Source organism: Saimiri boliviensis, chromosome 4, assembly GCF_048565385.1.
Source record: "Saimiri boliviensis isolate mSaiBol1 chromosome 4, mSaiBol1.pri, whole genome shotgun sequence".
NCBI classification, from domain to species: Eukaryota; Metazoa; Chordata; class Mammalia; order Primates; family Cebidae; genus Saimiri; species Saimiri boliviensis.
Window position 1 is genome coordinate 18068789 of NC_133452.1, and position 23250 is coordinate 18092038.

Below are 23250 nucleotides of genomic sequence, written 5' to 3' on the forward strand. Positions count from 1 at the left end.
AAGCTGGCCAGGCTGGTCTCGAACTGCTGACCTCAAGTGATACATCTGCCTCAGTGTCCCAAAGTACTGGGGATTACAAAGGTGAGCCACTGCTTCTGGCTTTGCAGTCACTATTGACCTAGGTTCACATTAAAGCACCACGTGTGTGTGTGTGTGTGTGTGTGTGTGTGTGTATGTGTGTGTGTGTGTGTGTGTGTGTATGTGTGTGTGTGTCTGTGTGTGAGAGACTACACAGATAGTCTCCATCCTAGCTGAAAGCTCCCAGGAGGGCCAGCTTGTGGTTAACATTTCTCTAAGAAGATATTTTCCTTTCCTCTACCCAGAGCCAAAGTTGTATGAGACAAATCTTGTTGCCATTCCTTTCTACACAGAGAGTTATTTCTTAGTCATCCCAATGTCACCATGGGTTTACCATTCAGAACCTCAGATTTCTGTGGGAATCTGGCTTGACTACATGCCAGTCAAAATGGAAACTTGAGGCCATCCAGTTTCATAAATATCTTCAGGCTCTCTTACCTCCCAGGATTCTGCCTTCACTTATTTTTCCCTCTATAATGTCGTACTCTCTTGCCAGCTCAGTAATACATTTTGAAAGATAAGTTTCAACATGCAATCTAGCATTTATACTTGTCTTCAGTGGGTTTTCCAGGGTATCTAGCCACCACACTATCAACAAAAGAAGTCTCTAAATAAATTCTTAAAGACTTAAAAAAAAAAAAAAAAAAAAAAAACTCAGTTAAAAATACCATTACTACATTTAGATGGATGGTAGATTTATTTTTTAAATATTTATTTTTATACTTACATAATTATTTATATATATATATATATACATACACATATGTGTGTATAAAAATTCTGTGAGTGCTAAAACGGAGAACATTATCAAAACTTTTTACTGTTAAGGGCATACCCAACCAAGTAGAGAGGAAAACACTGCATAAAAGGTTAAATATTTAAGATATTAGGTGATGATGACTAATATAAACATAATTTAATCTCTACCAGTGGTTAAAGTTTTTTGAATTTTTATTAATTCTATGTTCTGTTTGTCTAAATAGGACAAATAATAAAAGCAAGAGAATTATTACTCTATGTTATTTCTCAATTAACCTATATCAGGACATATGAAATGTCATAAGAAATATTAGTACTATTATGATGAGATACTTCACTGTCCTTTCTAGACACTTACAACCTCTAAAACTAAAAGGGTTTTACAGGCATGGTACAAAAACAAGCAGTTAAGTCAATTTGCTACAAAGAAAAAATTCGTGAAATATCTGTCTTCGTGTTGTGTTAAACCCTCCCTCCCCACAAAAATGTAACCAGGTGATGGATTCGTTGTTTTACATTTCAATTAATATGGATAGTAGCTGAAATCCTCCCAAATCTCACATAAACACAATAGAATCTCTGAGTCTTAGGTGAAAACAAGTCACAGTGGCATCAAACAACAATCATACTTCCCCAGGCTATCCTCTTCTTCCTTGTTCTCCCAAGATGCTTTTTCCTTTTTAATGAAAGAACAAAGCTTATTTTATTGAGCATTTAAAAAAAAAAACACAATAAAATCTTGAACAGAAGAGATGGGAATCTCTTACAATTCTTGGGCTGGTAAAAATAATATACACTGTCAGTGTCTCCATCCTTGGAAAACAATGTGATTTGAAATTAGTTTATGTAATATTATATATCTGAAGCTGAAGTGTAGGAACACCTGCCAGTGAGTGACCAGTAAGGTCAAGCACAACGCGGGTATTTCACACCACCTCCTGCGTTAAGGGGCGGCTCCTTAATCTCTGCATTTACAGAAAATTGTTCAGAATGACCAGCATTTCTCTATACCTTAGGTTTATAGATGGAATATAATGACAGATTATGAATACCAAGGGTGCTGGCTAAGTCTATACGCCAACATGGCTAGACTGTGGTACCCAGTTGTTGGTCAAACACCAGTCTAAATGTGCCATGGCGTTTCTTTAGTTAACTGTGATCTGTCCTCAAAGGGCCAAGTTCCATAAGCACCAGGGCTGTGACTGCCCATCATCAAGCTTACCTTCTGGAAGTCCAGAAAGATGCAACCTTGAAGGGATTTGCTTCCCTACAAATTTTTGTCAGTTTCCATAAAATTTGTATGTGCTTGTGGGAGGGCATATCACCTGGAAGTGGCAATCGAAAGACAGAGATGCTATTTTGCATGCTACGACAGATAGACAGAGATGCTGAAGCCTGGAGGTGAGGGACTTATGTCAAAAAAGCAAGTCTTCATTAACTGCTGTTTTCTACTAGCAGCATATCATTGGCCTTCCTTAACCTTATTTACTGAACGTCAAGCACTGGGCTAAGCAGGCACAAGATCAGGGAATCAAATGGGGATTCCACCTTGGAAGAGTCAGCTGTTGTCATCAGCAGAGCCATGGGAAGGACCTCTCTCGGGGCAGAGGGAAGAAATAACAAGAAGGTGAAGCATCTAGAAGGCAAAAGGCCAGCAAAGAGTCTTGTCAACCTTGTTCAATCTGAGATTGAACAACAGCAATGTCACTAGAAAGGAGGGGACACATAGGGAAGGCAATGAACAAATTCATTTAAAATTAAAGAAAACAATTTGTTGTGTTTTAAAAGGAAAGTCAAGTGGAGAGAGAAACATACCACTAACAAACAACAACAACAAAAAGCATAGAATAGGATTTGGAAATTGGGATGAGAAATGAGTATAGTTTTAATTTCATCGAGTTCCAGTGTCCTAAAATGACAAAATGTCTAAGATATTTTTGGCTTACAATGGAAACAAACTAAGCAAGTCAGCCAGAGCTGCCCCATTGTTGCCTTCTACAAGACAGGTAAGTGGGAGGGAAAAGCACTTCCTGCTGACTCCACATTCAATTCCTAGTGTTGTCAAGCTGCCTTTTGTTCAGATCCCCACCACACCCACAGCACTGCAAAAGGAGAAGTTACCACCACCACTCACCACTGGCCCACTGTCTGCTGGAATAATTTAAAGGATGTGAGACATGGAGCAATGCCCTTGCATGTCTGTGCCCTTGCATGTCTCTGTGTATGCATGCGTGCATGCACACACACACATATGCACACATACACACATTCCCACAAAGGGACTCTTGCTTGCTCTACATCTCAATGGCCCATTTAGAAAAACATTTTACAGCATTTCGGAACATAGAACTCCACTTTGGTCTGCTACTTCCTTCTACACGAAAATAAAGTCCAATTTTTCGTTACAGGTTTATAAAAGTTTGACTCTAGACCAAAACACTAATGATGGTATGAGAATCAAGTTTATGAATCTATATAAATATGAAATCTTTTAAAAAATAAACCAATTGTAGGAAGCAGATGGGATAGATTGGCATAGAAATTAGAGCAGAAGGAAACCACAACCAGCACATCAGAGGTAACCAGGTTCTTCTTAGAAGCCAGATGTTCACGAATTCAAAGCACCCTGGAGCAACTGTGAAGAGAGTTTATGAATGCACTGCATTCAGAACAGTGGAGACCTGTGTCCTTCCCTATCACCCAATACTCCTGATCTCTACTCAAAATCTGAGCTCTGCTTGCTAAAAATGTGGGTGATCTGAGTGAGGAAGTTTCTTGCTGTGGATTTTGAGGCCAGAGAGAGCTTAATTAACTCTAGCTCTTCACCATAGACAGAAAGAGGAAAAATAAATAAATCAAGATGGCAACTCTGACCAGGACCAGGCACAGAGGAAGTCTTCTCCATTTACATAGTTCCAGTCCATGGCCCAAGTTGCTCCTACCAGCCTGAAGGGGTGCCTGCAAGAGGAAATGTTCCTTCCACTGACCCAGAACCAGATCAGCTTGCCCAGTGAAGGGAGAGGCATGTCAGGGAAATTTATTCACATAACCGCAGTGAAGTCACCTTGACTCCCATTTGTAAATATGAACCCTACCAATAGACTACCACTGGAAAATCGAGAGAAAGAAAATGGACCACTGGAAAATCGAGAGAAAGAAAAGAGAGGACACAAGAGAACAAACATGATTAATACGTCATAAAAATGTGAAATAGAGATCATTCTGGAGATTAGCCTTTTGTCAGATAGATAGATTGCAAAAATTTTCTCCCATTTTATAGATTGCCTGTTCACTCTGATGATAGTTTCTTTTGCTGTGCAGAAGCTCTTTAGTTTGATTAGATTCCATTTGTCAATTTTAGCTTTTGTTGCCATTGCTTTTTGGAGTTTTAGTCATAAAGTCTTTTCCCATGCCTATGTCCTGAATGGTATTGCCTAGGTTTTCTTCTATGATTTTTACGGTTTTAGGTCTTATGCTTAAGTTTTTAATCCATGTTAAGTTAATTTTTGTATAAGGTGTAAGAAAGGGGTCCAGTTTCAGTTTTCAAAATTTGACTACCCAGTTTTCCTAACACCATTCATTAAATAGGGAATCCTTTCCCCATTGCTTGTTTTTTTTCAGGTTTATCAAAGATCAGATAGTTGTAGATGTGTGGCATTATTTCTGAGGCCTCTGCTCTGTTCCATTGACCTATATATCTGGTTTGGTATTTAAACAAATTTACAAGAAAAAAACAACCCCATCAAAAAGTGACCAAAGGATATGAACAGACACTTCTCAAAAGAAGACATTTATCCATCCAAAAAACATATGAAAAAAATCTCATCATTCCTGGTCATTAGAGAAATGCAAATCAAAATGACAATGACATACCATCTCATGCCAATTAAAATGGTGATCATTAAAAAGTCAGGAAACAACAGATGCTGGAGAGAAGGTAGAGAAATAGGGATTCTTTTACACTGTTTTTGGGAATGTAAATTAGTTCAAACACTGTGGAAGACAGTGTGGTGATTCCTCAAGGATCTAGAACCAGAAATATCATTTGATCTAGCAATTCCATTACTGAGTATCTACTCAAAGGATTATAAATCATTCTACTATAAAGACATATGCACATGTATGTTTACTGCATCACTATTTACAATAGCAAAGACTTGGAACCAACACAAATGCCGATCAGTGATAGACTGGATAAAGAAAATGTTGCACATATATACCATGGAATACTATGCAGCCATAAAAAGAATGAGTTCTTGTCCTTTGCAGGGACATAGATATAGCTGGAAACCATTATTCTCAGCAAACTAACACAGGAACAGAAAACCAAACACCACATGTTCTCACTCATAAGTGGGAATTGAACAATGAGAAAACATGGACACAGGGAGGGGAACAACACACACAGGGGCCTGTCAGGGAGTTGGGGGCAAGGAGAGAGATAGCATTATGAGACATACCTAATGTAGATGATGGGTTGATGGGTGCAGCAAACCACCATGGCACGTGTATACCTATGTAAAAAACCTGCACATTCTGCACATGTATCCCAGAACTTAAAGTATATTTTCAAAAAAAGAAAAAAAACAGAGATCATTCTGGCAGTAGAAGAGTAGCTTTAAAATGTTCTTTTCCATCCTGACAGATTGCAACAGCCTATTGCATTCATAAAACAGGAGAAAAGTGCAATGAGAAAGGAGGATGATGGAATCATATTCTTCCCCCTTTATAGCCTTTATTTCCCATCCCACTCTAAATAAGGGAATGCAGAGTGGGATTGTCAATAGAAATTTGAGCAATGATCACGTGAAACAGGCATTTGCTTGTCTCAATGCAGTGACAGCAGAATGAAGCCGGAACTTTATTTGGAAGAGAGGGATAGAAAAAAAAGAGAAGAAGGGTTTCTGATGGAGGCAATGACTTCTGGACATCGAGGCTTGAGGAGAACAGTAACAAAATGTTTGCCCATCTTGCCCTGCATTCAGAGTGTACTACGCAGCTGTGGATAAGAGTGTGCTCTTTCTAAGTATTGCAGGATATAAAAAGGTTTCAAGAAAAAAGTATAATTAGCAAAGCAGATTCTTAGAAATTAAAAATATGGTTGCCAAAACTGAAAATTAAAAATGCACAGATTGAACAATGAAAACGATATGACTGAAGATCTAGTAGGTGATGTCTACTATGTGTAAGACAATGCTAAACATGATATAAAAGAAAACAAAGAGAAAAATGTAAGATAATCTGAAAGACATAATAGATAATGGGAATTCTATATCTATTGAAAAGGCATTCAAGGAGAAAATAGAGACAAAAAGGGAGAAAAAGAAGCCAAAACAAAACAAAAAAAAATTCACAGAGCCTGAAAAAAATGAGATTTTAATTAAAAAGCATATTGAAGACCTATAGGATTAAATGAAAGAAGTCTTCACGCCTGGAGACATGATAGAGAAGTTTCATCATTCAAAGCATAAGAAATACTTTCGCAGAAGAAAATGCCAAGTGATACGAAAGAAATTAAGAGTCAGACTGAAACCAGAATTTCTCATTAGTAGCAATGAATTATAGAATATATAGTGGGGCAGTATCTTCAAAGCCATGAGGGGGAAAGAATTTGAAAGTAGAATTTGATACTCTGTCAAACTATTAGCAAATGTGAAAGCAAACTTTTTGCATATAAGAGAGATAAAACAGTACATATCCATTCTGAAAAATTACTCAAGGATATATTGCAATCAAAGGAAAAGGGATCCAAGAAAGATGAGATAAGGCATCGCAAAGGACTGCTGACTTTGATCCAGAAGGAATGATCTATATGCTTAGTAATTCTTCTTTGAGCATCATTGTGTAGTTAAAATAGCTAATATTTACATAATAATGTTGTGAATGCTAGTTATATAATCAACTTTTCATAAAATATGAAACAAATTTCATAACCACAGAACAGAAGCTATTATAAAACTTATTAACCTAAAAACAATCATTTAGCCAAAAAGGGAAGAATGAGTAGTGGAAAAGAATGAGAAGGAAGATCAAATGTACAAATTATTTCATCTCTCATAAGAAGCCACCAATAGGTATGTCTAAAGTTGATAAGTCAAAAATATAGGTTTAAATATATTATTTAATGGTGAGTGAACTGAAAAACTATAATCAAGAACATTAAGTACCTAGAGGGTAGAAAAGTGAAAGGAAAGGTATATGTACTAAATTCCTCATCCTAATAGTTGGAAGGTAATAAAATGGTCTAAAGTTCAGGGATGTATTATGTAATGTTCTAAGGATAAATCTTTAGGTAATGAGAGAGCGGATGAGAAGAGAGACTTGTACTTTTCCTATGTTTTCTTCCACATGAAATTTGTTTACCATTTATATTCATTATTTATGTAATTCCAAAGCTAGACAAATAATAAAGAAATAAGCAAATAAGTAATTTATACACATATGTATATAAAAATGCATGTGTTTAAAAACTATAGCAAATCTGAAACATTCTTAGAGATATATATCATGGTTTGGAAAGACAGTCACTGCATATTAAGTGAAAAATGGAGAGTTTTGAATCAGATGATATATGATCCCAATTGGGTAAAAATTAATTATGTATATATATATATGTGTGTGTGTGTGTGTGTGTGTGTGTGTGTGTGTGTGTGTGAACATGCCTAGAAAATATCTGGAAGCAGATTCACAAAACTGTTTAACAATGCTAACTTACTAAGAAGTAGTTTTAGAGGAGTTGAACATAATAGCTTTTGCCTCTTAATACATAAACTTCTTTATCATCTCCATGTTTTGCAACAAGCCTGTCTATATTAGATTATTAAAAAAATAAGGAAGTGGAATGGTGTCTGTTTGCTGATGACATCATCATTTATACAGAAAACAGTAACAATTTCATCAAAAAACTGATAAACAAATGCAGTGAAGTTGCAGGATACAAAAATCAACGTCCAAAAATCAGCAGCCTTTCTGCATAATAAAGAATTATCCAAAAAGGAAATTAAGAAAACAAATCCATTTACAATAGCAACAACAAAATACTTGGGGTAAATTTAACCAAGGAGGTGAGACATGTGAATACTAAAAACTAAAGAACACAGGTAAAAGAAGTAGAAGAAAACACAAATAAATTAAAATATATATATACCTGTTCATGGAGTGGAAAAATTAATGTTAAAAAATCTATACATGAGTGGAAAAATTAATGTTGTTATCCAAAGTAATCTACAGATTCAATGCAATTCTTATCAAAATTCCAATGCCATTTTTCAGAGAAATAGAAAAAATAATCTTTAAATCTGTATGGAACCACAAAAGACCCCAATTAACCAAAACAATCTTGAGCAAAAAGAACAAAGCTAGAGGCATAAACTCTCTCATTTCAAGATATATTATAAAGTTATTGTAATCAAAGTGAAAATCAAAATGAAAAGGCAACCCACATAGTGGGGGAAAATATTTGCAAAGCATAAATCCAAAAATCCAGTATGATACTGGCATAAAAAGAGACACATAAATTATGGAACAGAATAGAAGGCTCAAAAATAAACCCACACATGTAAGATTAATTAATTTACAACAAAAATGCCAAGAATACACATAGGAAAAAGACAGCCTCTTCAATAAATGATGTTGGGAAAACTGAATATCCACATATAAAATAATGGAAGTGACACATGCCATATTAAAAATCCATTCAAAATGAATTAAAATTTAAACAAAAGATCTGAAACTATGGAACTACTAGAAGAAAACATAGGAGAAATGCTCCAGGACATTGGTTTGGGCAATGACTTTTTGGATACAACCTCGAATGCACAGGCAACAAAAGCAAAAATAGTTTGATTGCATCAAATTAAAAGACTTCTGCACAGCAAAGTAAACAATTGACAAAATTAAAAGACAACCCACAGAGTGGGGGAAAATATTTGCAAACCATAAATCCAGAAAGGGTTTAATATTCAAAATATATAAGGAGTTCAAACAATTCAAAAGGAAAAAAACAAGCTAATCAAAAATGGCCAAAGGATATGAATAATTGGAATTTCATTTTCATGAGAAAGATAATCGCTAAGGAGTTTCACACTTTGGGCTACCAACTGTGGTAAGGGTGGGTGAAGTCCCAAGACTGAAAATAAGCAAATAGTAAGTCTGCATTCTGAATGGGATCACCCTTACCTGCATTTTTACTTCCATGAAACAGACAAGCAGGCTTTTACCCCTGGAAAGAGATTGAAAAATTATAGATCTGGAGAAATTAATCTGTTCCAGAGAAAAGACTGCATTGAAGCTCATCAATCCAAACATTCTGCTCAGGAGCACACAGAGCTCCAATTAGCATTTTTAGTTCCTTATGGTTAAAAAACAAATGGATGGTCAAATATTTATGACAAGCCTCCAAAAATGAAGAGCAAGAGAAAAGGAAGGGAGGGAGGAAGGAAGGCAGGAATAGAGGAAGTCTAGAGAGAAGAGATAATGCGGGGACCAGAAAAAATGTTTTTTTTTTTAAGAACCTATCATGAATATTCTCAGAGAAATAAAAGGACACTGTAACAGTGAACCCAAGTCTATGCAAAAATATATGTATACATTATTCATTTTATGTATATTCATAAGAAACTTTTAGAGGACAAAGAATACCTCTTGGAAATTAAAAACAGGACAGGCACAATTTTTAAAAATTCATTAGAACATTTGGAAGACAAAGTTGAATAAATCTTAAAAAAAATAGTCTTGCCTATCCCCACCCCATAAAAGAAAACCAACTTGAAAGGATCCATTAAGTGTGTGCCCAGCACAACGAATGAAAAAGAGCACATGATTATGCAATTTCAGAGCATCAGAGATCAAAGAGCCACAGGCTTGGTTGAGATAGGGGACTGTGATAAGAAGCCACATACTTTTGCTTTGTTTGTTTGGTTTGGTTTGGTTTTTCCCTTGGTTGTGGTTGTGGTTTGCGAGGAGAAGAAGAAACTCTACCGCTATTTAATTTGTTGCTGGATTGCTGTAGTCAAAGATCCCATTTGAAAAGAAATGGGGCTCAGCACTCCATCTGGGATATGAGTAGATGGCTGAGGTCACAGCCAAGCAGGCAAACGGGTTGATGGCAGAGTGGAAAACCCATTTCAGGGTGTTCCCACAGTCCTCTCAGGGAACTGGGGGCAAAACTAGGATGGCCTATGTAACCTACTTGGTTTTTAATAAATCACAGAAATTCTTCCATCTGAGACTCCTCAGATGGAAGGATAAGTAAGGATAAAGAGAAAGCAGGTCTTTGGCAGGACTCCAAACACACCTAGGTGCATGTTTCAATGTAGCCATGCAGAACCCAACCTCAGGGACTCCACTGAAGCAGTAAAATGCCTAGGAGATGCCAGAAGCTCTTGATCCTAATTATAAAAGACAAGCAGCGTTCTGGTGGGTCCTACTCCCTTTTCACGGTCCCCTACCCATTCAATATCCAATCCCTCTTCCTCATCTCCATTGTTTTCCATGATCATTCATTAGCATCACTGTCTCACACAGTTTCCACTCCCTGATCCCTTTCTTGACTTATTCATTTTCCAGAACGGCTGCCCTGTCAGATTCCACTCTCTGCCAGCTGCCCATGCCAAAGATCCGACTGAAGAAGAACCCACAACTGCACTTCACAACCCAACACTACATGGACCTGTAACACAGCTCAGCAGCCATGCTATTCCTCCCCGTTTCATTCACTTTCTCTCTCTCCAAAAGAGTGTTGCACAACTACTCTTGCCAGTTTGACCTCTCACACTGTCTGCCCCACATTCACTCTCAGCTAATGAACTTGCTCCCAATTCCCCAAAGAATTCAGACTGTCAAAAGAGAACGTCCACAGAACCACGTGTGCCCAGAGCAGTCCACTCTACATTCCTGCCTGTCCTCCTCTGTGAAAACAGTTCCTCCTCCAGTGCACATGGTTATACCTTCCTGTCTATGAGATGGCATCCCAATAGCCATCTCCCATCTCCCTCCTTTGAAAGAGCTGCTTATACTTGCTGTTTCCAATTTCCCTTCCATTTTTTCATTAACTCATTCCAAATATGCCTCCACCCGCTCCCTTTGTCACAGCTGCTCTTGACAAGATAGACAATTAACAATTATCACCATACTTGACCCAATAGCAGTATTTGATATAACTGATCACTTTTTCATCCTACGCCATCTTCATTTTGTCTTTCACGATGCCACAGTAAGATGGACTCCATTTCAATCTCCTTTGCTGAGTGTCCCAAGGCTCAGTCTTTGGTCACCTTCCCTTTTCTCTATCTCATTCAACATCTCTATGCTGAGGACTCATAACATTATATCAAGTCCAGACTCTCTTCCAAACTTCAGATATCTCTGCTCAGATGGTCTCAAAACATCTCAAATTCAACATGGCGATCACTAAACTGACTGCCCTCCTCAAAAACGTGTTCCACCTGTAGACTTCCCTATATCAGTGTTGACTCAACTTTATCATTGTTCAGGACAAAATAATCATCTATGACTGAATTCTTTGCCTCACATAATACATACACCCAGCACATCAGGAAAATCCAGTCAGCTCTACCTTAATATATACTCGAAATGTGGTTACTTCTCACCATGTCTCCATTACCACCCTTGTCAGAGCTTCCATCTGTCCTCATTTCTCATTTAGATTTCTGGAGGCTGTCATACCTGCTCTCCCTGCCTCAACCTTTGGCCTCCTTTGGATGTCTTCTCAACCCATCAGACAGAGTGAACACTTGTGACAAGTCAGATCATACTCTCAAAGTCCTGCAATGGGTCCTCATTTCCTTCAAAATAAAAGCTAAATCTTAGTTGCCATTGGGACCCCCTTACCTTCCTGATCACTCCTGCCTCACTCTGCTCTAGTCACATTGGTCTTTTTCCTGTTTCTAGAATATTCCAGAGTTGCTCTTGCTGTCAGGACTCTGCACATGCTGGGCCATTTGCCTGGAATGCTGTTCCCTCCACATGGCTAACTTTCTCACCTCCTCCTTCAGGTGTTGCTCAAACGATCTTTCGATAAGGATTACTCTAACCTGACCCTCACCCTGCCCTGGCACTCCTGAACTGATACCTCCAGCTCTTTTCTTTTGTCCACAGTTCCTGTCAGTTTTTGAAAATAGATAATTAAGTTGTCAACCATGTTTGCTTTCTTTCTGTCTCCCACACTAGAATGTGAAGCACCAGGGAGGCAGGGCTTGGTGTATCCCAAAAACCCAGGACGCTGCTGGGCTCACAGCATGCCTAGTGAAAAGTGGTGAATGAACAAAGCAATCAATGAACCTGGAGCTGCCATTTCCAACCAGACTATGGGCACATTAAGGCAGTTTTTCTCTAAACATTTTTAAGTGTGAAGATTCCGTTTGATTAATAAAATCTGAAGACCTACCCCTAACATCAGTATGTTTCAGGTAATGTTCTAGGAACAAAATGAATTAAAATTTCTGCCCTCGTAGAACTTATATTCAGTTTGCTCCATGGATTTATAAACATTTGAACACAGAGTTCACACATGTGTAAGACATTATTTAATGTTTGGTGATCATACAGAGTAGTCAACATCTTACTTTAATACATGTATTCCCAACAGGAGCTATTATTGTCTCTGATAAGACAAATGTTAGTTCTGGAGGTCAAGAAATCTTAATTATTACAATGGCTTGTTGTCTTTCAAAGCTCAACCAACCTCAGTTCATTTTGCTCTCACCAAATACAATTTGATACAATTTTTCTAATTGAAAAATAAAAAAGGGTTGAGACACCACAATGTGTCAAGACTTCCTGGGTTCATAGATCTCAGATTCACCAACCATGCTTCAAAAAGACCCCCTGGTTTGGCTGTGGAACCTCTAAGGTTGCAGGACTACAAACCTCTCAAAAGCTGGTGGAGGTAGGAGCCTCCCACAGCACAGCATTGCCATGGGGACCCTTCACTAACATATAGGAATATAAAGATTGAGAAAAAGATGAGACTGAGGGTAAGGGAGAGACAAGGAAAAATGCTGTAATTATTTATCCTAAGAAACTTTTTTTAAAAAAGAAAAAAGTAATAGCTCATGAGAAAAGAAGCATTTGGGTTTGTTCATGGGTAGAAAAAGATGTGTGCCGCACCAGTGATTCCTAACAATTAAGAACTTACGTTGTCACAAATGACTAAGTGATCTTTCACTACAGTTGATTAATGACATAATTCAAACAAAGATGGAAGAGACAAGCCAAGCTCTATACCTGAGAAGGCAAGGGTTGAATGGGGGCATTTCCTGATAAATACTTAGTCTCAGGATGGCCAGTTCACACATCAGGGAGTGTTTACATTTGCACACTTAGGTGGAGCATTCTGGAGCTTGTTAGAGATGCCCATCCTGGCCTCCCAAGCCCTTCATCCCACTCTACCTTCCTTGTTGATGGCAGCACCCCCTGTAGATGCATAGAACATCTCTCTGTAATCACACACACACACACACACACACACACACACATACACACACGTACAGAAACTTTTTCTTTTCTAATGGAAGCAGAACTTCACTTCAAATATATCATCTTTGAATTCCAAAAAGGGGCAAACGAGAAGTGACGTAAAAACTTCAGGTCATCAAAACTGTTGGCTTTCAATTGGCACCGAGGCTGGGTTCCGAGGCACATGGGAGTGATGCTTTCAGAAAACAACTATGACCCACCACCACACGGTTCTTTCATGTACAGATAATTTCCCTTCAATATAAGAACAGTTCTTAGAGGTAAATGAGTGTGTGCATTTTGATCCATAACATACATTTTTAGAAACATGCACACTACAATCCCATATGCACAGAATCTCAACTGTCAAATCACTTAAATGGCCAGAATTTTTCACAAAGCCACAAGACAACAATGAACATTCGTGATGACCAGCTGCCACATCCTGGAATTCTTTCTGAATTGCGAGACGAAGCAGCATTGTTTAATGGTCTTACTGGCGCACAGGAACCACACTGCCCAGAGCTCTGCCACGCCTTAGTCCAGGACTTATTTGGGAAAGCTACTTATCATCTTGATGCCTCTGTTTTCTGTAAAACGCCCACAAAAATAGTACCTAATTCATAGGGATGTTGTGAAGATAATAAACAACAAGTGGTAGGTTTTGGTTTTTTTTTTTTCCAAAAGAGCCTTAGTGTGAATTTTACATTATTGTGTTCTAATTCCTTTTTAAAGTCGTAATCTATCTATGTTGTAAGTTGACACTCACCACGTCAAAATATTCATTAAACAAGATACCTAATTCTAAAATTATGAAGTTCATTATTGTAGCAGAGACTATTTGCCCACCAAATATCCATTCAACTCTTTTTATTGAAAGAACTCATTTATTCCAGGTACAATGTGCACAGCTTAAAGACTGTATTTCCAGGATTCCTTTTAGGCAGATGTAGCTGGGGTTCTGATCAGTGGATATTACAGGAAGCACAGAGTGTGATGGCTGAAGCTCCAGTAGCCCCATTAGGCCAAGAGTCGACCTCGAGAATGGAAGCCTGTGCCAGGATAAGGGAACAGAATGTCAGATGAGCTTAAGTACCTTTGATTGTGGAGTTGCCAGACCACTGGTAAAATAAGTCTAGATTAATTTTATGTGAGCTAAAAACAAACAAACAAACAAACAAACAAAAAAAAAAAACCTTTCTCTTGGTTATGCCAAGGTTTTCTCTTGGGGTTTTCTGTAATATGTGGTTGATTCAAATCCTAAAACAGCCACATTTGAAATAGGATTTATTCTACAATAGATTCTATTTCTTACCTCTGTATTCTTGTACCTAATACATTGAACTACTTGCATGTGTAAAAAATACTTGAGCCTGTGTGATAGCTTAAGTCATTTAAATGTAGCTCCAAATCACTAGTTAATAATATTAACTCTGAAAATTGGCAGGGGTCAATATGTAGAATATTTTTTTCTTAATTATAACAACATGTAAAAACAAAGCAAAACAAAAACAAAAAATCAAATTTTGATTACTTTTGGTTAGTGGTAATAAGATTGTTTGAAAAGAAAGGCATAAATCATGAAGGCCAATCACAAAACATAAATAAAAAGAAATACACAAGTTGAATGTTTAAAATGCTATTTGAAAGCTGGCTTCTATCCTAGTTTTGCAAAATTCCAGGTTATCTCATGTTTTGTTGGGTATAGTTTTTTCATAAAATTAAAAAATTAGACTCAAAATTAATTATATCCAAAACTTCAAAACCACCAACAATAATAACAGCGAATATTTTTTAACACTTACTAGGGGACTGGGTTGCCCAATGGCAGAAGTTGTGTCCTTCCATGGCTATAATATACAGACCCTCAGAATAATGTATTTGTCACATGGAAGAGAGGGAAAGGAGGGTTTTTTTTTTTTTATTTTTGAAAAGAAAGAGTCAAATAGTGATAAAATTACACAACTTTTTATATCTGCACAAACACTTCTTTAGCCTATGCTAAGAGTTTTGGGAAAAGTGTCCTGGAATTCAAATTGTTTCTCTAATACTAAACTATTCTACGTTATTAACCTTTCTCCACTTCAGTGCCATCATTCATAAGTTGGGCATAAAATGGGGAAAATAAAAGCACTCAGCTGAGTTAATGGAGGTAAAATGCTTGGAACAGCACCTGGCACACAATTAGGTATCATCTGCATCTGACAAATTAGTAAACTCAGCTCCATTTCTGCTCCTTCATGTGTAACATGGGCAGACAATAGTAACATTATTCATATTCCTAATGAAATAACGGACATAGTAGAATGAAAGTTCTGTGAAGGCAGAGATTTGGTCAGTTTTGTTCTCTGGTGTATTTTCACACAGAACTCAAAGAACTAAAACCAGAAATACCATTCAACCAAGGAATCTCACTACTGAGTATATACCCAAAAGAATATACATCGTTTTACCATAAAGACACATGCACGTTTATGTTCATTGCAGCACTATACACAACAGTAAATACATGGAATCAACCTAAATACCCATCAATGGTAGACCGGATAAAGAAAATACGGTACATACACACCATGGAATACTCTGCAGCCATAACCAAAAGAAAAGAATAAGATTGTGTCCTTTGCAGGAACATGGATGGAACTGAGGACATTATCCTCAGCAAACTAACACAGAAACAGAAAACCTAATAATGCATATTCTCATTAGAAGTGGGAGCTAAATAATTAGAACACATGGACAGAAAGAGGGGAGCAGCGGACACTGGGGCCTATGTCAGGGAGGGTGAGAGGAGGAGAAGTACAGAAAAAAATACTGTTGGGTACTATGCTTAGCACCTGAGTGACAAAATAATCTGTACACCAAGCTCAAGTCACAAGTTTACCTATATAACAAACTTGCTCATGTTCCCCGAACGGATTTAATTTTTTTTTTTTTTTTTTTTTTTTTTTTTTTTTTTTTTCTGAGACAGAGTCTCACTCTGTCACCCAGGCTGGAGTGCAGTAGGTCAATCTCGGCTTACTGCAACCTCTGCCTCCCGAGCTCAAGCAATTCTCCTGCGTCAGCCTCCCAAGCAGCTGGAATTACAGGTGTCGGCCACTACACCTGGCTAATTTTTTTGTATTTTAATTAGAGACAGGGTTTCGCAATGTTGGTCAGGCTGGTCTTGAACTCCTGACCTCATGATCCACATGACTCGGCCTCTCAAAGTGCTGGGATTACAGGCAACGTTAAATATTTAAAAAAAATAATAACAGTACCTAGCACATAGGAGTTCATCAAATAACTGTTAAATGAAACTGTTCATACTATTATTATCAGATGCTATAAGAGCTTCACGTATTACCTGTTTTTTTTTTTAATTTTTATTTTATTTTATTTTTTATTGCATTTTAGGTTTTGGGGTACATGTGATGGACATGCAAAATTGTTGCATAGGTACACACATAGCAGTGTGGTTTGCTGCCTTCCGTCCCCTCACCTGTATCTGTCATTTCTCCCCATGCTATCTCTTCCCACCTCCCCACCCCCCCATCTCTCCCCCATTTCCCCCCAACGGACCCCAGTGTGTAGTGCTCCCCTCCCTGTGTCCATGTGTTCTCATTGTTCAACACCCGCCTATGAGCGAGAATATACGGTGTTTGATTTTCTGCTCTTGTGTCAGTTTGCTGAGAATGATGGTTTCCAGGTTCATCCATGTCCCTACAAAGGACGTGAACTCATCGTTTTTGATGGCTGCATAATATTCCATGGTGTATATGTACCACATTTTCCGTATCCAGTCTATCATCGTTGGGCATTTGGGTTGGTTCCAGGTCTTTGCTATTGTAAACAGTGCTGCAATGAACATTCGTGTGCACGTGTCCTTGTAGTAGAATGATTGATAATCCTTTGGATATATACCCAGTAATGGGATTGCTGGGTCAAATGGGATTTCTATTTTTAGGTCCTTGAGGAATCGCCATACTGTCTTCCACAATGGATGAATTAATTTACACTCCCACCAACAGTGTAAAAGTGTTCCTATTTCTCCACATCCTCTCCAGCATCTGTTGTTTCCCGATTTTTTAATGATCGCCATTCTAACTGGTGTGAGATGGTATCTCAATGTGGTTTTGATTTGCATTTCTCTGATGACCAGTGATGATGAGCATTTTTTCATATGTTTGTTGGCCTCCTGTATGTCTTCTTTTGTAAAGTATCTGTTCATATCCTTCGCCCATTTTTGAATGGGCTTGTTTGTTTTTTTCTTGTAGATCTGCTTTAGTTCTTTGTAAATTCTGGATATCAGCCCCTTGTCAGATGGGTAGACTGCAAAAATTTTTTCCCATTCTGTTGGTTGCCGATCCACTCTACTGACTGTTTCTTTTGCCGTGCAGAAGCTGTGGAGTTTGATTAGGTCCCATTTGTCTATTTTGGCTTTTGTTGCCATTGCTTTTGGCGTTTTGGTCATGAAGTCCTTGCCTACACCTATGTCCTGAATGGTTTTGCCTAGATTTTCTTCTAAGGTTTTTATGGTATTAGGTCTGATATTTAAGTCTTTAATCCATCTGGAGTTAATTTTGGTGTAAGGTGTCAGGAAGGGGTCCTGTTTCTGCCTTCTGCACATGGCTAGCCAGTTTTCCCAACACCATTTATTAAACAGGGAGTCCTTTCCCCATTGCTTGTTTTTGTCAGGTTTGTCGAAGATCAGATGGTTGTAGGTATGTTGTATTTCCTCTGAGGCCTCTGTTCTGTTCCATTGGTCTATGTCTCTGTTTTGGTACCAGTACCATGCTGTTTTGATTACTGTAGCCTTGTAGTATAGTTTGAAGTCCGGTAGTGTGATGCCTCCTGCTTTGTTCTTTTTGCTTAGAATTGACTTGGCTATGCGGGCTCTCTTTTGGTTCCATATGAAGTTTAAGGTGTTTTTTTCCAGTTCTGTGAAGAAGGTCATTGGTAGCTTGATGGGAATAGCGTTGAATCTGTAAATTACTTTGGGCAGTATGGCCATTTTCACGATGTTGATTCTTCCTAACCATGAACATGGAATGTTTCTCCATCTGTTTGTATCCTCTCTTATTTCGTTGAGCAATGGCTTGTAGTTCTCCTTGAAGAGGTCCTTTACGTTCCTTGTTAGTTGTATTCCTAGGTACTTTATTCTCTTTGTAGCAATTGTGAATGGCAGTTCGTTCTTGATTTGGCTCTCTTGAAGTCTATTACTGGTGTATAGGAATGCTTGTGATTTTCGCACGTTGATTTTGTATCCTGAGACTTTGCTGAAGTTGTTTATCAGTTTCAGGAGATTTTGGGCTGAGATGATGGGGTCTTCCAGATATACAATCATGTCATCTGCAAATAGAGACAATTTGATTTCCTCCTTTCCAATTTGGATACCCTTTATTTCTTTTTCTTGCCTGATTGCTCTGGCTAGAACTTCCAGTACTATATTGAATAGGAGTGGTGAGAGAGGGCATCCTTGTCTAGTGCCAGATTTCAAAGGGAATGCTTCCAGTTTTTGCCCATTCAGTATGATATTGGCTGTTGGTTTGTTGTAAATAGCTTTTATTGTTTTGAGATACGTTCCGTCAATACCTAGTTTATTGAGGGTTTTTAGCATAAAGGGTTGTTGAATTTTGTCAAAAGGCTTCTCTGCATCAATCGAGATAATCATGTGGTTTTTGTCTTTGGTTCTGTTTATGTGGTGAATTACGTTTATGGACTTGCATATTTGAACCAGCCTTGCATCCCCGGGATGAATCCTACTTGATCGTGGTGGATGAGCTTTTTGATATGCTGTTGCAATCGGTTTGCCAGTATTTTATTGAAGATTTTTGCATCTATGTTCATCATGGATATTGGCCTGAAATTTTCTTTTCTTGTTGAGTCTCTGCCGGGTTTTGGTATCAGGATGATGTTTGTCTCGTAAAATGATTTGGGAAGGATTCCCTCTTTTTGGATTGTCTGGAATAGTTTCAGAAGGAATGGTATCAGCTCCTCCTTGTATGTCTGGTAGAATTCAGCTGTGAACCCATCTGGACCTGGGCTTTATTTGGGTGGTAGGCTCTTTATTGCTGCCTCGACTTCAGACCATGTTATTGGTCTATTCAGGGTTTCGGCTTCTTCCAGGTTTAGGCTTGGGAGGTTGCAGGTGTCCAGGAATTTATCCATTTCTTCCAGGTTTACTAGTTTATGTGCATAGAGTTGTTTGTAATAATCTCTGATGATGGTTTGGATTTCTGTGGAATCTGTGGTGATATCCCCTTTATCATTTTTTATTGAGTCAATTTGGTTATTCTCTCTTTTCTTTTTTATTAATCTGGCTAGTGGTCTGTCTATTTTGTTGATCTTTTCAAAGAACCAGCTCCTGGATTTATTGATTTTTTGAAGAGTTTTTTGAGTCTCTATTTCCTTCAGTTCTGCTCTGATCTTAGTTATTTCCTGTCTTCTGCTAGGTTTTGAGTTTTTTTGATCTTGCTCCTCTAGCTCTTTCAATTTTGATGATAGGGTGTCAATTTTAGATCTCTCCTTTCTTCTCATGTGGGCACTCATTGCTATATATTTTCCTCTAGAGACTGTTTTAAATGTATCCCAGAGATTCTGGTATGTTGTGTCTTCGTTCTCATTGGTTTCGAAGAACATCTTTATTTCTGCCTTCATTTCATTGTTTATGCAGTCAACATTCAAGTGCAAGTTATTCAGTTTCCATGAAGCTGTGCGGTTCTGAGTTAGTTTCTGCATTCTGAGTTCTAACTCGATTGCACTGTGGTCTGAGAGACTGTTTGTTATGATTTCTGTTCTTTTGCATTTGCTGAGGAGTGATTTATTGCCAATTATGTGGTCAATTTTAGAGTAGGTGTGATGTGGTGCTGAGAAGAATGTATATTCTGTGAATTTGGGGTGGAGAGTTCTGTAAATGTCTATTAGGTTTGCTTGTTCCAGGTCTGTATGCAGGTCCTGGATATCCTTGTTGATTTTCTGTCTGGTTGATCTGTCTAATATTGACAATGGGGTGTTTAAGTCTCCCACTATTATTGTGTGGGAGTCTGAGTCTCTTTGTAAGTCATTAAGAACTTGCCTTATGTATCTGGGTGCTCCTGTATTGGGTGCGTATATATTTAGGATCGTTAGCTCTTCTTGTTGCAGTGATCCTTTTACCATTATGTAATGTCCTTCTTTGTCTCTTTTGATCTTTGTTGCTTTAAAGTCTATTTTATCAGAGATGAGAATTGCAACTCCTGCCTTTTTTTGCTCTCCATTTGCTTGGTAGATCTTCCTCCATCCCTTTATTTTGAGCCTTTGTGTATCCTTGCATGTAAGATGGGTTTTCTGGATACAGCACACTGATGGGTTTTGGCTTTTTATCCAATTTGCCAGTCTATGTCTTGATTGGGGCATTTAGTCCATTGACATTTAGGGATAGTATTGTTATGTGTGAATTTGATACTGTCATTTTGATGCTACCTGGCTGTTTTGTTGGTTAGTTGATGCAGATTCTTGATTGTGTTGATGCTCTTTTACCATTTGGTGTGTTTTTGGAGTGGCTGGTACTGGTTGTTCCTTTATATGTGTAGAGCCTCTTTCAGGAGTTCTTGTAGGGCAGGTTTGCGGGTGATGAAATCTCTGAGTGCTTGCTTGTTCACAAAGGATTTTATTTTTCCTTCACTTACGAAGCTTAGTTTGGCTGGATAGGAGATTCTGGGTTGAAAGTTCTTTTCTTTAAGGATGTTGAATATTGGCCCCCAATCTCTTCTGGCTTGTAGGGTTTCTGCTGAGAGATCTGCTGTGAGTCTAATGGGCTTCCCTTTGTGGGTAACCCGACCTTTCTCTCTGGCTGCCCTTAGCATTTTCTCTTTCATTTCAACCCTGGTGAATCTGACGATTATGTGCCTTGGGGTTGCTCTTCTTGAGGAATATCTTTGTGGTGTTCTCTGTATTTCCTGGATTTGGATATTGGTCTGCCTTGCTAGGTTGGGGAAGTTTTCCTGGATAATATCCTGAAGAGTATTTTCCAGCTGGGATTCATTCTCTTCATCACATTCAGGTACACCTATCAGACGTAGATTAGGTCTTTTCACATAGTCCCACAATTCTTGAAGATTTTGTTGATTCCTTTTTGTGCTTTTTTCTCTGTTCTTGCCTTCTCTTTTTATTTCATTGAGTTGATCTTCGATCTCTGATATCCTTTCTTCTGCTTGGTCAGTTCGGCTGTTGAAGCTTGTGCATGCTTCACGAAGTTCTCGTGTTGCGTTTTTCAGCTCCATCAATTCACTTATACTCCTCTCTATGCTGTCCATTCTTGTCAGCAGTTCGTCCAATCTTTTTTCAAGGTTCCTCTTTTCTTTGCGTTCGGTTAGAACATGTTCTTTTAGCTCACTGTAGTTTCTTACTACCCACCTTCTGAAGTCTGATTCTGTCATTTCATCACCCTCCTTCTCCATCCGGTCTGGTTCCCTTGCTGGTGAGGAGTTGTGATCCCTTTTAGGAGGAGAGGTGTTCTGGTTTCAGGAGATTTCATCCTTTTTGCACTGGTTTCTTCCCATTTTTGTGGGTTTATCCACCTGTTGTCTGTCTCTGTCCTAGGGAGTTGGAGCTTTATGAGTTTCCATTGCACTACTGCCTTTTTTGATTTTTCTTTCAGGTCTGACCCGCCCAGCTAGCAGCAGGCCTAGCCACTGCCTGCCCGCAGGGGCTTTGCTGAGCTGCTGTGGGCTCCGCCCAGCTGCCCTGAGCTCTTCCCTGTAGTCCTTTTTATATGGGTGTAGTTAGAACTGTCTCGGCAATGGTGGCCCCGCCTCTGTTATGGCGGACTCTCTCTGTTGTGGCAGGTTGCCTCGGCAACGGCGGGTTGCCTCGGCAATGGCAGCCTGCCTCCGTAGTGGTGGAGAGTCTCAGTAATGGCGGAAGCCCCTCCCCCACGGAGCCAGACCGTCCCGGTTCAGCTGTGCTTGGTTTGAAGGGCTCAACCCAGAGGGTTTCCAATTACTGTTTTTGTTTTCGTTGTTGTTTGGGGTGGAGGGGTGGGACCAACCGAGCCTGATCACCTGGCTCCCTGACTCAGAGTCTTTTCTTTTAAGTTGAACGACCCCGCGTTCCAGTCGCTTGTTGAAAAGGCGCCGGGATCTCCCGTGCTGTGACTCGCAGAGTCGGCTTGAACTGCGGCACCGGCTCCTGGCGGATTTTTTGCTTAGGAATCTCCTGGCCTGGCTCGCTATTTCAGATGAATGGGCAACTCTGCCATCTCAGGGCTCTGCTCGCCAGCTAAGAGGGCTCCCAGACCAGTGGCTTTTGTACGGAGAACCGCAGCAACAGGGAGTGGTCACAGCAGCCACGCGGGTGGAATCAGCCCCGCGGGGGGCAAAACAGCCGCACTGGCTGGGACTGCGACGCTGGCGACCCCTCTGCCTGGGTATCTCCTGGTCTGTGGGCAATAAGAGTTCGTCTGGAAATGCGGCGTCCACTCACCCTCTGCACTTTCACTGGGAGCTGAAGTCCTGAGCTGTTCTTAGATGGCCATCTTCCCAGCATTCCCCTTCTACCTGTTTTTATTTATTTATTCCACCTTACTTCATTGGCTTATCAATGTATCTTCTTGCAACGTGTTTATAGTTTTGTCTAAGAATCAAATCTAAAGTTTTAGATAAGAGAAATCCCTTATGAATTTAATATTATTTTTATCGGTTTTTTTGCTATAAATGTCTGTTTCTTCTTCATATATGCTATAAAAAGTATAACATTTCTTTATTTTGGTAAAACAAGTATAACATAAAATTTACCATTTCAACCCTTTTTATGCATACAGTTTAATTGTAGTAACTACATTCACATTGTTACACAATCATCACCACTCTCCATCCCTAGAATATACCCTCTTTTTAAAAAATATCAATTCTACGATATGTTTAGTTTAGTTTATTAAAAGTAATCAAGGCAAATCAGAAATTACTTAACTGGGCT

At 38.8% G+C, this 23250-nt stretch overlaps 1 protein-coding gene across 7 annotated transcripts in view; it reads right to left on the minus strand.

The window, feature by feature from the left end:
• ESR1 (estrogen receptor 1) overlaps nt 1–23250 on the minus strand; it is a 441625-nt gene that overhangs the window by 119440 nt on the left and 298935 nt on the right. The gene's annotated exons all lie outside the window — the stretch shown is intronic.